The sequence below is a fragment of the Nansenia antarctica genome (assembly GCF_963989245.1).
Source record: "Nansenia antarctica genome assembly, chromosome: 2".
NCBI lineage: Eukaryota > Metazoa > Chordata > Actinopteri > Argentiniformes > Microstomatidae > Nansenia > Nansenia antarctica.
The window spans coordinates 9,084,830-9,100,279 of NC_137675.1; positions in this window are offsets into that span (position 1 = coordinate 9,084,830).

The following is a 15,450-nucleotide window of genomic DNA, read 5'->3' on the forward strand; positions in this document are numbered from 1 at the left end:
TGGGGTTCTTTTTCTTTAGATTTTGCATTTCATTTTTATAGTATCTTGTTTTGGCCTTAAAGCAGGCTATAAAGAAAGCCTACAACAAATGGGGGAAAGTGGGAAAATGGAACGAAATTAGAAACTCCATCCAAAGACTTATCCACAAGGCCAAAACAAGATACTATAAAAATGAAATGCAAAATCTAAAGAAAAAGAACCCCAAGCAGTGGTGGGACTTTATAAATAAAGGCCTAGGATGAACTAAATCACCCGATGCAAGAATTACAATACAGGGAGTTGAAGAAAACACAGTTGCAGAAGCGCTGAACAACTTATTTGCCAAGTCATGGACTAAAACAACGCCCTACTGTGTTTTCCCATTACCCGGATCCCCCACACAAAGTGACATCTGTAGCATAGGTGAGATGAAGCTAGCCCTTACTCAGCTGGACCCCCGGAAAGCAAGTGGGCCGGACGGTATTCCAACCTGGCTGCTTAAAGAAATGGCAGAGGACCTGGCTCCGGTCATCACACATCTGGCCAACTGCTCTTACCAACAGGGGTGTGTCCCCGATATATGGAAAGAGTCAAATGTCTGTCCCATACCCAAAGGCCAAGACCCTGGCTCAATCTCAGACTGGCGTCCCATCTCCCTAACCTCTTGTGTAGGGAAAACAATAGAACGATTTGTCTTGAAAAAGCTCATGCCCACAGTGCTCAATGTGTGCAAAAACCAATATGCATATCTACCCAAGCACAGCACCACAACGGCTTTAGTTAGAGCAATGCACACCTGGCTCACTGAAACCGACTCCAAACCAACAATGGTGAGAGTACTGTTGGCAGATATGTCAAAGGCGTTTGACCAAATTGACCACGGGACCCTGATGCAAAATATACTGGACTTGTTACTGTGCCCATCTCTGACAGCCTGGATACACAGCTACATCACAGGGAGGAGACAAAGAGTGGTGGCAAATGGGGCTCATAGCCCCTGGATCGAAGTCACATCTGGGGTGCCACAAGGGAGGGTAGCTTCCCCATATGTCTTCCTCCTCTATATGGCCACCCGGGATGCTATGTTTGAGGACACTCTGGATGTGGGATATGCAGATGACATCGCACTGTCGAGAGCAATTCCCATATCCAACATCATGTCAGACACATCAATGCCCCTGGAGGCACAAAGGCTGGACGAATGGGCAGCTAAGAACAAAATGACACTCAATGGGAAAAAGTCGGTTGAGCTACGCATATGCTTTGCCCGGGACCCTCCACAACCTCCCCCGCTGATGCTGGGTGGACAGGAAGTACCTGTTGTGGAAACAACAAAGTATCTGGGATACCATCTTGATCAAAAGCTGACTGGAGATGTGCACATTGAGAAGGCAATAAAAACTGCCTCCAAGCGGCTGCACTATCTCACGGTCATGGCAAGACACGGTCTACCTGCGGATGACCTCATCACCATCTACACCACTCTCATCAGGCCGTGTCTGGAATACAGCTCAGTGCTCTTGGTGGGCTGCACTAAAAAACAACAGGCTGAGCTAGAGCGAGTCCAGACACGTGCCTGCAGAATCATCAGAAGGAGAGCTGGTGAGATCTCACAACCCCTACCATCACTCCAGACCAGGAGGGAGGAGGCTGCAGTGAAGCTGGTCAAGAACATGCATGACGAGCAACACCCTCTGCACGACCTGCTACCTCCAACACGAGGCAGCTGCACTGCCAGGACACTAAGGAACAAGCACAAGCTGGCTGAATCAAAGGCCAAGACCAGCAGGCTGAAAACTCAACCCTTCATACTGCAGTTAGGCTGTACAATGACAGTATCTAGACCCACAAAAAACACAGCATGGCCATCATGACTGCTACCTGCCCTTGCTTTGCCGCCTTGAAATATTTTTAACCTTAAAATTGTTGTGTACGCTGCTAATATTTTTTGTCATGTATGAATTATCTCTTGTCATGTAAGTTCTGCAGTTTTTCAGTGGGGCCTTGGCTCCACTGCAAGCATGAATTAATCAAATCAAATCAAATCAAATCAAATTAATTATCCTGATGATAGACTACTACTGCACTACTACCACTGTACTCAGCAGCACTTCGAGGATACAAATCAAGTGAGTTTCAACCATGAGGGGTGTCATACCAAGTGGTGTTGTCCCTTTACTGTGCCCAAACAGTTCAAAGTGTCTCTTCTAAACTGCGTAGGTAAACATTGTCCAAGGCTAAACTGTACTTCTGAACTCACAGATCATGGTCCACACTTGTGAGTTGTAGAAGATTAAAATAATATTTACAATGAACATATTATTGATGGATGTGCCATTTTTGATGGAGAGCAGTGAGCGGATGACTGGATGTGAGCATGTATTTGACTAATGCCGATAGATTCCCGTCTTGCTCCGAAACCGGAGCTGTTGGCGCAGACAGGATTTTACAGCGTTCCTTCAAACTATCGTAATTCATGAACTATATGCCCAATCTAAACATTTCAAACAGTTTCTCATCATTACGATGTAGTAAGGCCCCTGCCCACTGTGTGATTTGTCCACGATTTCGCCACGAATTTGTTGTCGCAGACTACGTTGCGTAGTCGTAGAGATATCCTAGCGTCGTAAGGCCAAATCGGGACGTCGTAAGTCGCACAGTGTGAGAGAGTCAGCAATCAACGACTAATTGCTCCTACGTTCTAAAGACGAGGCTACGACCTGCCGATACATTTCTGGCAGGTCAGAAATTTTCGTCGTGGCTCGTGAAGTGTGGCTGGTCCTACGACACGATTCTGCACATACATCCGCTCAAAATCATCACAAGCCCAATAATGGCTGCAAAAAGAAACCCTACTGCTCGTGTTCAGTGGTCCCAGCCACTGGAAGAAAGATTGGTAGAGCTTTGGAGGGAACACGGGTGTATGTTTGACGTCTCCTCCGCTTCCTATCATGACAGAGGGATGAGGGAGAACAGTTGGAAAGAGATTTCATCTGCCCTTGAGCTACCTGGTACGCTGAGTTTTGATTGCAATCTCTGTTGGTCTCAATGACTTCCTTTGGCTAGCTAGATTCACGTGAACCACGCACAGCTAGTCAACATTGACATACATTGAAACATGAAATACATGAAATTAAATCAATAGACAGCAGCTAACGTTAGCCGTCTTTCTTGATCTGTTTAGTAGGCTAATGTTTTTTTAAGTAGTAGCTAGCTAACGTTAGCTGTTTATTTTATTTCAGCCAATGAGGTGCAAATGAGAGCAGCTTCTCTTCGCATCCGCTATGTTCTTGCTCATGATAGAGTTCCAGATGAGTGTGTGTGTGTGTGTGTGTGTGTGAGTGTATGTGTGTGTGCATTCATGCACCTTGTTGAGTGAGTGTTTGAAGTGTGTGTGTGTGTGTGTGTGGGTACATTCATGTACCTTGTTGAGTGAGTGTTTGAAGTGTGTGTGTGTGTGTGTGTATGTGTGTGAGTGTATGTAGTCATGCACCTTGTGGAGTGAGTGTTTGAAGTGTGTGTGTGTGTGTGTGTGTGTGTGTGTGTGTGTGAGTATGTGTATTCATGCACCTTGTTGAGTGAGTGTTTGAAGTGTGTGTGTATATTCATGCACCTTGTTGAGTAGGTATTTGAGGTGTGTGTGTGTGTGTGTGTGTGTGCGTGTGTCTTGTCCCTGGGGTGAGTGTGTATGCGTGTGCTCTCTCTTTGATGAGAGATGTGATAGACACTGAGAGAGATGTGATAGACACTGAGAGAGATGTGATAGACACTGAGAGGGATGTGATAGACACTGAGAGGGATGTGATAGACACTGAGAGAGATGTGATAGACACTGAGAGATGTGATAGACACTGAGAGAGATGTGATAGACACAGAGAGAGATGTGATACACACTGAGAGATGTGATAGACACTGAGAGAGATGTATGTAGAGTACAGGTGTATGTATGTATGTAGAGTACAGGTGTATGTATGTATGTAGAGTACAGGTGTATGTATGTATGTATGTATGTATGTATGTATGTATGTATGTATGTATGTATGTATGTATGTATGTATGTATGTATGTATGTATGTATGTATGTATGTATGTATGTATGTATGTATGTGAATGAATGAATGAATGAATGAATGGTCTTTATTGTCATTGCTACAGTACAGGTACCAAACAACGAAATTTAGGAGGGGTGGCTCCCCTGGTAGGAAAAAAAAAAAAAAAAAAACTTTTAAAAAAATCACAAGAAGGGAAGGAGCTGGTTTACATAAATAAAGGCTATGTACACTATCCACTGTACTATACTGTACAGATAGACGACTAGGGTTGTCATATTGCACAATAGTGTTATTGCACATTTATTTAAAGTGTCGCAGTTTGCAGGCTTGAAATGTACATATTTGTGCCTCAGCACTACACCTGATTTTTTCAGTCCAGCAGCTGCCATCAATCCGTCCAGACTGTCCAGGGCCCAGACCCTAGGTCTTGTATGAACCCTAGGTTCTGCCCAACAGTGTGTAGTTGGTTCATTCTGCCCAACAGTGTGTAGTTGGTTCATTCTGCCCAACAGTGTGTAGTTGGTTCATTATGCTCAACAGTGTGTAGTTGGTTCATTCTGCCCAACAGTGTGTAGTTGGTTCATTATGCTCAACAGTGTGTAGTTGGTTCATTCTGCCCAACAGTGTGTAGTTGGTTCATTATGCTCAACAGTGTGTAGTTGGTTCATTCTGCCCAACAGTGTGTAGTTGGTTCATTCTGCCCAACAGTGTGTAGTTGGTTCATTCTGCCCAACAGTGTGTAGTTGGTTCATTCTGCCCAACAGTGTGTAGTTGGTTCATTATGCTCAACAGTGTGTAGTTGGTTCATTATGCCCAACAGTGTGTAGTTGGTTCATTATGCTCAACAGTGTGTAGTTGGTTCATTCTGCTCAACAGTGTGTAGTTGGTTCATTATGCCCAACAGTGTGTAGTTGGTTCATTCTGCCCAACAGTGTGTAGTTGGTTCATTCTGCCCAACAGTGTGTAGTTGGTTCATTATGCCCAACAGTGTGTAGTTGGTTCATTCTGCCCAACAGTGTGTAGTTGGTTCATTCTGCCCAACAGTGTGTAGTTGGTTCATTATGCCCAACAGTGTGTAGTTGGTTCATTCTGCCCAACAGTGTGTAGTTGGTTCATTATGCCCAACAGTGTGTAGTTGGTTCATTCTGCCCAACAGTGTGTAGTTGGTTCATTCTGCCCAACAGTGTGTAGTTGGTTCATTATGCCCAACAGTGTGTAGTTGGTTCATTATGCTCAACAGTGTGTAGTTGGTTCATTATGCCCAACAGTGTGTAGTTGGTTCATTCTGCTCAACAGTGTATATTTTTCATTTTATTGGACAGATACAGTGAAGACAGACAGGAAAGTAAGGAGAAGAAGGGAGAGAGGACATGTCAGCAGGGCATGGGCCGGATTCGAACCCATGCCGACATGGGCATATGTATGCACTGTAGACCGCGGTGCTAGACCACTGGACCACCCCAGGCCACCATTTATTCATTTTCATGTAACCTTTATTTTACCAGGACTTTACATTGAGTGTAGTTGGTTCATTATGCCCAACAGTGTGTAGTTGGTTCATTATGCCCAACAGTGTGTAGTTGGTTCATTATGCCCAACAGTTGTATCTTGTAATGTAATTAGCTACATACGATATGACAGAGAGACACTTTCTGAACATAAGAGACTCAGATATTACTCACGATAGACCAGAGTTTTTCCACTGGTATCCCCAGCTTGCGCGGTTCACGGCGACGGAGTGTTAGCTCGCTGGTCGGCGGGCCGGCTTGCTGGTCAGACCTAGGTGGCGAGAAGACAAGAATAGTCAACTACCGGCACATCAGCTCAAGCGCCAAACTATCTTGTTTCCAACCCCCAACAAAACTGTAGAGGCACAACTAAGCACCAATAACCCACGCAGCATGCGGACGGGGTTTAAGTCAATCTAAGCGATGCCAGTTCGCGATTTAGGGTCATTCAAGTGGTCGTACCTGTTTCGGCATCACTTACCTCAGTTTTGAAAGTAGGTAAGTCAGAAAATGTAGCCTATTGATAACAGGTGCTGGAAAAATACATTATAAAAGATTACAGATTTACAGGGGAAAGTGGGAAACCACTGGAAACCTATTACCTAGAGCACATATAAAAAATGAATCCATGTGTTAACCCTTTAAGTTGAATTACTGAAATGAATGGACTTTTGCACGATATTCAAATTTTTTGAGTTGCACCTGTATGTACTGTAGGTAAACTCTGAGTGGCAGGCCTTCCTCTCTGCAGAATCATTCACACAGAGGAAACGGTCAAAGTTCCTGAGTCGAAGGTCTCCCCCTGCCCCCCACCATCTCTACCTTGAGCCAGCCCCCTAACTGCATGCATCCCCCCATCCCCCAGCTGCATCCCCCCATTGGAATACGTCCCAGACGAGTTGATACATCCACACACGCACGTTTGACAGCTGACCCCACAAAACTTCTCTCTGGTGCAAAATATGTGTGCTGGGCTGGCGCTGGCAAAAAAGTATCAAAACTCGAAAGGTTCGATACAATTGGATGTATCAACTCGTCTGGGACGTATTCTGACAGTTTAGAGGGATTTAATAACGGTTTTAATGCATTTAAGATAAGTAGAAAATATTCATGATTCATGATTATTATATTTGGTTATCATTTCCACCTTAAGAGCTAAGCTGTGCGTAATATCACCTGCCACTAGATCGGAGAATAAGTTGCAAGCTTCCATCAAGTTTCTCGTGTAACAACTCCAACCAGTTAGCATCGTTGTGCAGCATTACAGTGTCAATGTGCGTCACTGAATTACTGTAAGTACAATGTTTCACCCAGTATTTAGGTTGTATTTGCTGTGTTGATTTGGATACTGCCGTTTTCTCCACTCTATATTAGCACTAGCAATTAGTCTGGCCATGTGCTTTCTATGGGCGCCGCTATTGCGTGCTCTTCAATGAAGCTCGTTTGGCGCAGTTCACGCCGCAGAGATTGTTATTCGAGTACTGTCCTAAGTTGGTGTTATAATTCTGATTAGTAACAACATGTGTACTGTAATACCTCTTTCTGTTTATTGCAAAATTCCCTAACCCTAAATAAATACATGTTCCTATTCATATTTCCGTGTCATAATTTACTTATTACTCATGAAAATTGTATTTGTCTACTTATACTAAGTGTTTAAACGTCTAGGCTATAACAAAGCTAAATTGATGTGAAATTGGAAATTGAAACGTCTGTTTAAACTGCATTTCAACAGCTATATATAGTCTGCCGTTGAAATGCCTATAGAAACAGTCGTTTCAATTTCACCTCCATTAGGCTTTGTTTTAGCCTAGACGTTTAAACACAGGTGTTTCAATGTCTAGGTTATAATTAAGCTAAATTTAGGCTAAATTGGAAATTGAAACAACGTCTATGTTTAGACGTTGAAATGCCGTTGAAACATAGAAAGGGAAACAACTTCTATGTTTCAACGGCATTTCAACGTCTAAACATAGACGTTTTTTAAATTTCCAATTTGGCCTATATTTAGCCTCGATTTGGCCTAGACGTCTACGGGCCATTTAGACGTTGTTTAGACGTCTAATCAACGTAAAATTGCTCACTGGGAGAGTAGAACGTTGACGTTGACGCAACGCAGCAGGTGGAGCTTGGCCGTAAGCAGGGCTCATATCGGTGTCATCAAAGGTAAAAGTTGGTTTTCTTTAACTCAGCTGATAGCATTACCTTGCTGTTGGTTGTTTACCGAATGCTCCATCTGACTGTCACACTGTGATTTTACTTGTGTAAACAGTTAATGAGTAACGTTAGACGGTTTTGTGCGTGTACTCTCATGTAGGCTTGCAATACTTTGTATTGATGAGCTGATGATCTTTCATTGTGAGTGTCAGTCGCAAGTTTATATTCTACGGATGTTGTTCAGTGCTGTATGCGCGCTCCCGGTTCCCTGTGTACTTCATATTCGATGAGCTGATGATCTTTCTGTGTGTGTGTGTGTCTTGGGCGTATCTGTCAGTCACATGTATATTATGTTCAGTGCTGTATGCGTGTTCCGCATGTTCTGCTGCAGGTGTAGGATATCTTGGTATTTGATCACCTTCTATATAAAAATCACTGGTTCGGCTTTAATGGCTTATCCACATTTTTTCATTTTTTATTTTGCCACCCTTTAGTTTTTGGTGAAATGACGTCTTTGTTTTGAGCGCCAGTGCGCGTTTTATGCGCGTGCAATTAAAATGTTTTTACCACTCCGCCACTAATGTGAAACATCCTAGAGGAAACACTGAAGACATGTAGGCCTTAATACGCTCTAATTGCCATCTCGTACTAAAATATGTTGGTAGAAAGACATGAACAATTATTATGTTAGAAATCCTCAATTAAGGTGTAGGTCCTTAAGGTCCTCTTACGTGTAGTCCTTTCTCATGGTGCTGATTGAGTCCATGATCTGTGGCACTTCGTAGTTGACCACACTCTGCAGCATCCCGTCCCCCACTCCGTCTCTGTAGATAATGATGCGTGAGGGCAGGCACTGGTTGTGCTTCAGCCAGGCCTTCAGTGCACCTGGGAAAGAGAGCCTGCACTTAGGATACTAGGGATCATTCTCATGCTTCTCTGAGGGATTATGTTGAAAAGAAGACTTGGAAGAGATTGTTACAATGTGGCAGTCAGTGGTCAATTTTGATATGGTATCTTATTTGAAATGCTTTGTTGTTTCACTGAACTTGCCTTGCAGAGCCACTTTCAAGCCATCCATGATCTCCTGACCACGGCTCTGAACCACACACTTGGAGAACCACCTGGAAAACAAGAGGAATCAGTTGGTACTGGCTACCAACATTGGTGGTAAAGAGCACATTCATAACCCAAGGCCATACTTCTCCATGCTCATCCACATACCTGGACATGCCCTTATTGAGACTGGCCACCAGAGCTCCAATGGACCTCTTCCCTGCAGCTATGTCGTGGTAGCAGTCAATGCCCACGATCATCAGCTGCTGGAGCTGTGAAACAGAGGCAGGTGAAGTTACACCTTACAAAGTTTGGTTTAGCACATGCTTCTATTGAGATACATGGGGTGGAACATAAGATTGTGGATGGAGATCACATAGGTGTGAAATGTGTGGTTGTAGAAATAGAACACGCTGTAGAAATTGTACCTGCACCCATGTGAGGTAGTCAGTCAGATAAATGTTATCCACATTAAAAAGGGGAAGTTTACCCAAAATTGATGTTCATGTGTATTTCTGGTCAATCCATAATGCATACCATCTCAAACTATCATAATTTCAAAACGTATCATAGCTATCAAAACTCAAAGTCTATGTTTACTTCCTAAAAAAGCCCCAGAGTTAATATAATCTGGAATAGGGAATCTTGGGCAATTTGGAACATCAGGACTGATGACGGCATTCAAAGCGAGATATCTTGACCATTTATATATATATCTTCATCTTTTTTTAATGTGTCTATTGAATAATGAAAACAACAAATAATAAAATTCCACTTTAAACTTATCATGAGCTTTGGTCTGTATGTGCACAGCCGTTTTTTTAATATATTGGGCCCCAACAACATGTGTGACTTTGGGTTTATTTCAATTCACTGTGCGACTTACTGGGATCTCCACACTCCAGAGCTCTCCTCCCATCTTGCAGAGTACAGGTGTATGTATGTAGAGTACAGGTGTATGTATGTAGAGTACAGGTGTATGTATGTATGTATGTATGTATGTATGTATGTATGTATGTATGTAGAGTACAGGTGTATGTATGTATGTAGAGTACAGGTGTATGTATGTAGAGTACAGGTGTATGTATGAATGTATGTATGTAGAGTACATGTTCATTCTGCCCAACAGTGTGTAGTTGGTTCATTCTGCCCAACAGTGTGTAGTTGGTTCATTCTGCCCAACAGTGTGTAGTTGGTTCATTATGCCCAACAGTGTGTAGTTGGTTCATTCTGCCCAACAGTGTGTAGTTGGTTCATTATGCCCAACAGTGTGTAGTTGGTTAATTATGCTCAACAGTGTGTAGTTGGTTCATTCTGCTCAACAGTGTGTAGTTGGTTCATTATGCCCAACAGTGTGTAGTTGGTTCATTCTGCCCAACAGTGTGTAGTTGGTTCATTATGCTCAACAGTGTGTAGTTGGTTAATTATGCTCAACAGTGTGTAGTTGGTTCATTATGCCCAACAGTGTGTAGTTGGTTCATTATGCCCAACAGGTGTATCTTGTAATGTAATTAGCTACATAAGATATAACAGAGAGACACTTTCTGAACATAAGAGACTCAGATATTACTCACGATAGACCAGAGTTTTTCCACTGGTATCCCCAGCTTGCGCGGTTCACGGCGACGGAGTGTTAGCTCGCTGGTCGGCGGGCCGGCTTGCTGGTCAGACCTAGGTGGCGAGAAGACAAGAATAGTCAACTACCGGCACATCAGCTCAAGCGCCAAACTATCTTGTTTCCAACCCCCAACAAAACTGTAGAGGCACAACTAAGCACCAATAACCCACGCAGCATGCGGACGGGGCTTAAGTCAATCTAAGCGATGCCAGTTCGCGATTTAGGGTCATTCAAGTGGCCGTACCTGTTTCGGCATCACTTACCTCAGTTTTGAAAGTAGGTAAGTCAGAAAATGTAGCCTATTGATAACAGGTGCTGGAAAAATACATTATAAAAGATTACAGATTTACAGGGGAAAGTGGGAAACCACTGGAAACCTATTACCTAGAGCACATATAAAAAATGAATCCATGTGTTAACCCTTTAAGTTGAATTACTGAAATGAATGGACTTTTGCACGATATTCAAATTTTTTGAGTTGCACCTGTATGTACTGTAGGTAAACTCTGAGTGGCAGGCCTTCCTCTCTGCAGAATCATTCACACAGAGGAAACGGTCAAAGTTCCTGAGTCGAAGGTCTCCCCCTGCCCCCCACCATCTCTACCTTGAGCCAGCCCCCTAACTGCATGCATCCCCCCATCCCCCAGCTGCATCCCCCCATTGGAATACGTCCCAGACGAGTTGATACATCCACACACGCACGTTTGACAGCTGACCCCACAAAACTTCTCTCTGGTGCAAAATATGTGTGCTGGGCTGGCGCTGGCAAAAAAGTATCAAAACTCGAAAGGTTCGATACAATTGGATGTATCAACTCGTCTGGGACGTATTCTGACAGTTTAGAGGGATTTAATAACGGTTTTAATGCATTTAAGATAAGTAGAAAATATTCATGATTCATGATTATTATATTTGGTTATCATTTCCACCTTAAGAGCTAAGCTGTGCGTAATATCACCTGCCACTAGATCGGAGAATAAGTTGCAAGCTTCCATCAAGTTTCTCGTGTAACAACTCCAACCAGTTAGCATCGTTGTGCAGCATTACAGTGTCAATGTGCGTCACTGAATTACTGTAAGTACAATGTTTCACCCAGTATTTAGGTTGTATTTGCTGTGTTGATTTGGATACTGCCGTTTTCTCCACTCTATATTAGCACTAGCAATTAGTCTGGCCATGTGCTTTCTATGGGCGCCGCTATTGCGTGCTCTTCAATGAAGCTCGTTTGGCGCAGTTCACGCCGCAGAGATTGTTATTCGAGTACTGTCCTAAGTTGGTGTTATAATTCTGATTAGTAACAACATGTGTACTGTAATACCTCTTTCTGTTTATTGCAAAATTCCCTAACCCTAAATAAATACATGTTCCTATTCATATTTCCGTGTCATAATTTACTTATTACTCATGAAAATTGTATTTGTCTACTTATACTAAGTGTTTAAACGTCTAGGCTATAACAAAGCTAAATTGATGTGAAATTGGAAATTGAAACGTCTGTTTAAACTGCATTTCAACAGCTATATATAGTCTGCCGTTGAAATGCCTATAGAAACAGTCGTTTCAATTTCACCTCCATTAGGCTTTGTTTTAGCCTAGACGTTTAAACACAGGTGTTTCAATGTCTAGGTTATAATTAAGCTAAATTTAGGCTAAATTGGAAATTGAAACAACGTCTATGTTTAGACGTTGAAATGCCGTTGAAACATAGAAAGGGAAACAACTTCTATGTTTCAACGGCATTTCAACGTCTAAACATAGACGTTTTTTAAATTTCCAATTTGGCCTATATTTAGCCTCGATTTGGCCTAGACGTCTACGGGCCATTTAGACGTTGTTTAGACGTCTAATCAACGTAAAATTGCTCACTGGGAGAGTAGAACGTTGACGTTGACGCAACGCAGCAGGTGGAGCTTGGCCGTAAGCAGGGCTCATATCGGTGTCATCAAAGGTAAAAGTTGGTTTTCTTTAACTCAGCTGATAGCATTACCTTGCTGTTGGTTGTTTACCGAATGCTCCATCTGACTGTCACACTGTGATTTTACTTGTGTAAACAGTTAATGAGTAACGTTAGACGGTTTTGTGCGTGTACTCTCATGTAGGCTTGCAATACTTTGTATTGATGAGCTGATGATCTTTCATTGTGAGTGTCAGTCGCAAGTTTATATTCTACGGATGTTGTTCAGTGCTGTATGCGCGCTCCCGGTTCCCTGTGTACTTCATATTCGATGAGCTGATGATCTTTCTGTGTGTGTGTGTGTCTTGGGCGTATCTGTCAGTCACATGTATATTATGTTCAGTGCTGTATGCGCGTTCCGCATGTTCTGCTGCAGGTGTAGGATATCTTGGTATTTGATCACCTTCTATATAAAAATCACTGGTTCGGCTTTAATGGCTTATCCACATTTTTTCATTTTTTATTTTGCCACCCTTTAGTTTTTGGTGAAATGACGTCTTTGTTTTGAGCGCCAGTGCGCGTTTTATGCGCGTGCAATTAAAATGTTTTTACCACTCCGCCACTAATGTGAAACATCCTAGAGGAAACACTGAAGACATGTAGGCCTTAATACGCTCTAATTGCCATCTCGTACTAAAATATGTTGGTAGAAAGACATGAACAATTATTATGTTAGAAATCCTCAATTAAGGTGTAGGTCCTTAAGGTCCTCTTACGTGTAGTCCTTTCTCATGGTGCTGATTGAGTCCATGATCTGTGGCACTTCGTAGTTGACCACACTCTGCAGCATCCCGTCCCCCACTCCGTCTCTGTAGATAATGATGCGTGAGGGCAGGCACTGGTTGTGCTTCAGCCAGGCCTTCAGTGCACCTGGGAAAGAGAGCCTGCACTTAGGATACTAGGGATCATTCTCATGCTTCTCTGAGGGATTATGTTGAAAAGAAGACTTGGAAGAGATTGTTACAATGTGGCAGTCAGTGGTCAATTTTGATATGGTATCTTATTTGAAATGCTTTGTTGTTTCACTGAACTTGCCTTGCAGAGCCACTTTCAAGCCATCCATGATCTCCTGACCACGGCTCTGAACCACACACTTGGAGAACCACCTGGAAAACAAGAGGAATCAGTTGGTACTGGCTACCAACATTGGTGGTAAAGAGCACATTCATAACCCAAGGCCATACTTCTCCATGCTCATCCACATACCTGGACATGCCCTTATTGAGACTGGCCACCAGAGCTCCAATGGACCTCTTCCCTGCAGCTATGTCGTGGTAGCAGTCAATGCCCACGATCATCAGCTGCTGGAGCTGTGAAACAGAGGCAGGTGAAGTTACACCTTACAAAGTTTGGTTTAGCACATGCTTCTATTGAGATACATGGGGTGGAACATAAGATTGTGGATGGAGATCACATAGGTGTGAAATGTGTGGTTGTAGAAATAGAACACGCTGTAGAAATTGTACCTGCACCCATGTGAGGTAGTCAGTCAGATAAATGTTATCCACATTAAAAAGGGGAAGTTTACCCAAAATTGATGTTCATGTGTATTTCTGGTCAATCCATAATGCATACCATCTCAAACTATCATAATTTCAAAACGTATCATAGCTATCAAAACTCAAAGTCTATGTTTACTTCCTAAAAAAGCCCCAGAGTTAATATAATCTGGAATAGGGAATCTTGGGCAATTTGGAACATCAGGACTGATGACGGCATTCAAAGCGAGATATCTTGACCATTTATATATATATCTTCATCTTTTTTTAATGTGTCTATTGAATAATGAAAACAACAAATAATAAAATTCCACTTTAAACTTATCATGAGCTTTGGTCTGTATGTGCACAGCCGTTTTTTTAATATATTGGGCCCCAACAACATGTGTGACTTTGGGTTTATTTCAATTCACTGTGCGACTTACTGGGATCTCCACACTCCAGAGCTCTCCTCCCATCTTGCAGAGTACAGGTGTATGTATGTAGAGTACAGGTGTATGTATGTAGAGTACAGGTGTATGTATGTATGTATGTATGTATGTATGTATGTATGTATGTATGTAGAGTACAGGTGTATGTATGTATGTAGAGTACAGGTGTATGTATGTAGAGTACAGGTGTATGTATGAATGTATGTATGTAGAGTACATGTTCATTCTGCCCAACAGTGTGTAGTTGGTTCATTCTGCCCAACAGTGTGTAGTTGGTTCATTCTGCCCAACAGTGTGTAGTTGGTTCATTATGCCCAACAGTGTGTAGTTGGTTCATTCTGCCCAACAGTGTGTAGTTGGTTCATTATGCCCAACAGTGTGTAGTTGGTTAATTATGCTCAACAGTGTGTAGTTGGTTCATTCTGCTCAACAGTGTGTAGTTGGTTCATTATGCCCAACAGTGTGTAGTTGGTTCATTATGCTCAACAGTGTGTAGTTGGTTAATTATGCTCAACAGTGTGTAGTTGGTTCATTATGCCCAACAGTGTGTAGTTGGTTCATTATGCCCAACAGGTGTATCTTGTAATGTAATTAGCTACATAAGATATAACAGAGAGACACTTTCTGAACATAAGAGACTCAGATATTACTCACGATAGACCAGAGTTTTTCCACTGGTATCCCCAGCTTGCGCGGTTCACGGCGACGGAGTGTTAGCTCGCTGGTCGGCGGGCCGGCTTGCTGGTCAGACCTAGGTGGCGAGAAGACAAGAATAGTCAACTACCGGCACATCAGCTCAAGCGCCAAACTATCTTGTTTCCAACCCCCAACAAAACTGTAGAGGCACAACTAAGCACCAATAACCCACGCAGCATGCGGACGGGGCTTAAGTCAATCTAAGCGATGCCAGTTCGCGATTTAGGGTCATTCAAGTGGTCGTACCTGTTTCGGCATCACTTACCTCAGTTTTGAAAGTAGGTAAGTCAGAAAATGTAGCCTATTGATAACAGGTGCTGGAAAAATACATTATAAAAGATTACAGATTTACAGGGGAAAGTGGGAAACCACTGGAAACCTATTACCTAGAGCATATATAAAAAATGAATCCATGTGTTAACCCTTTAAGTTGAATTACTGAAATGAATGGACTTTTGCACGATATTCACATTTTTTGAGTTGCACCTGTATGTACTGTAGGT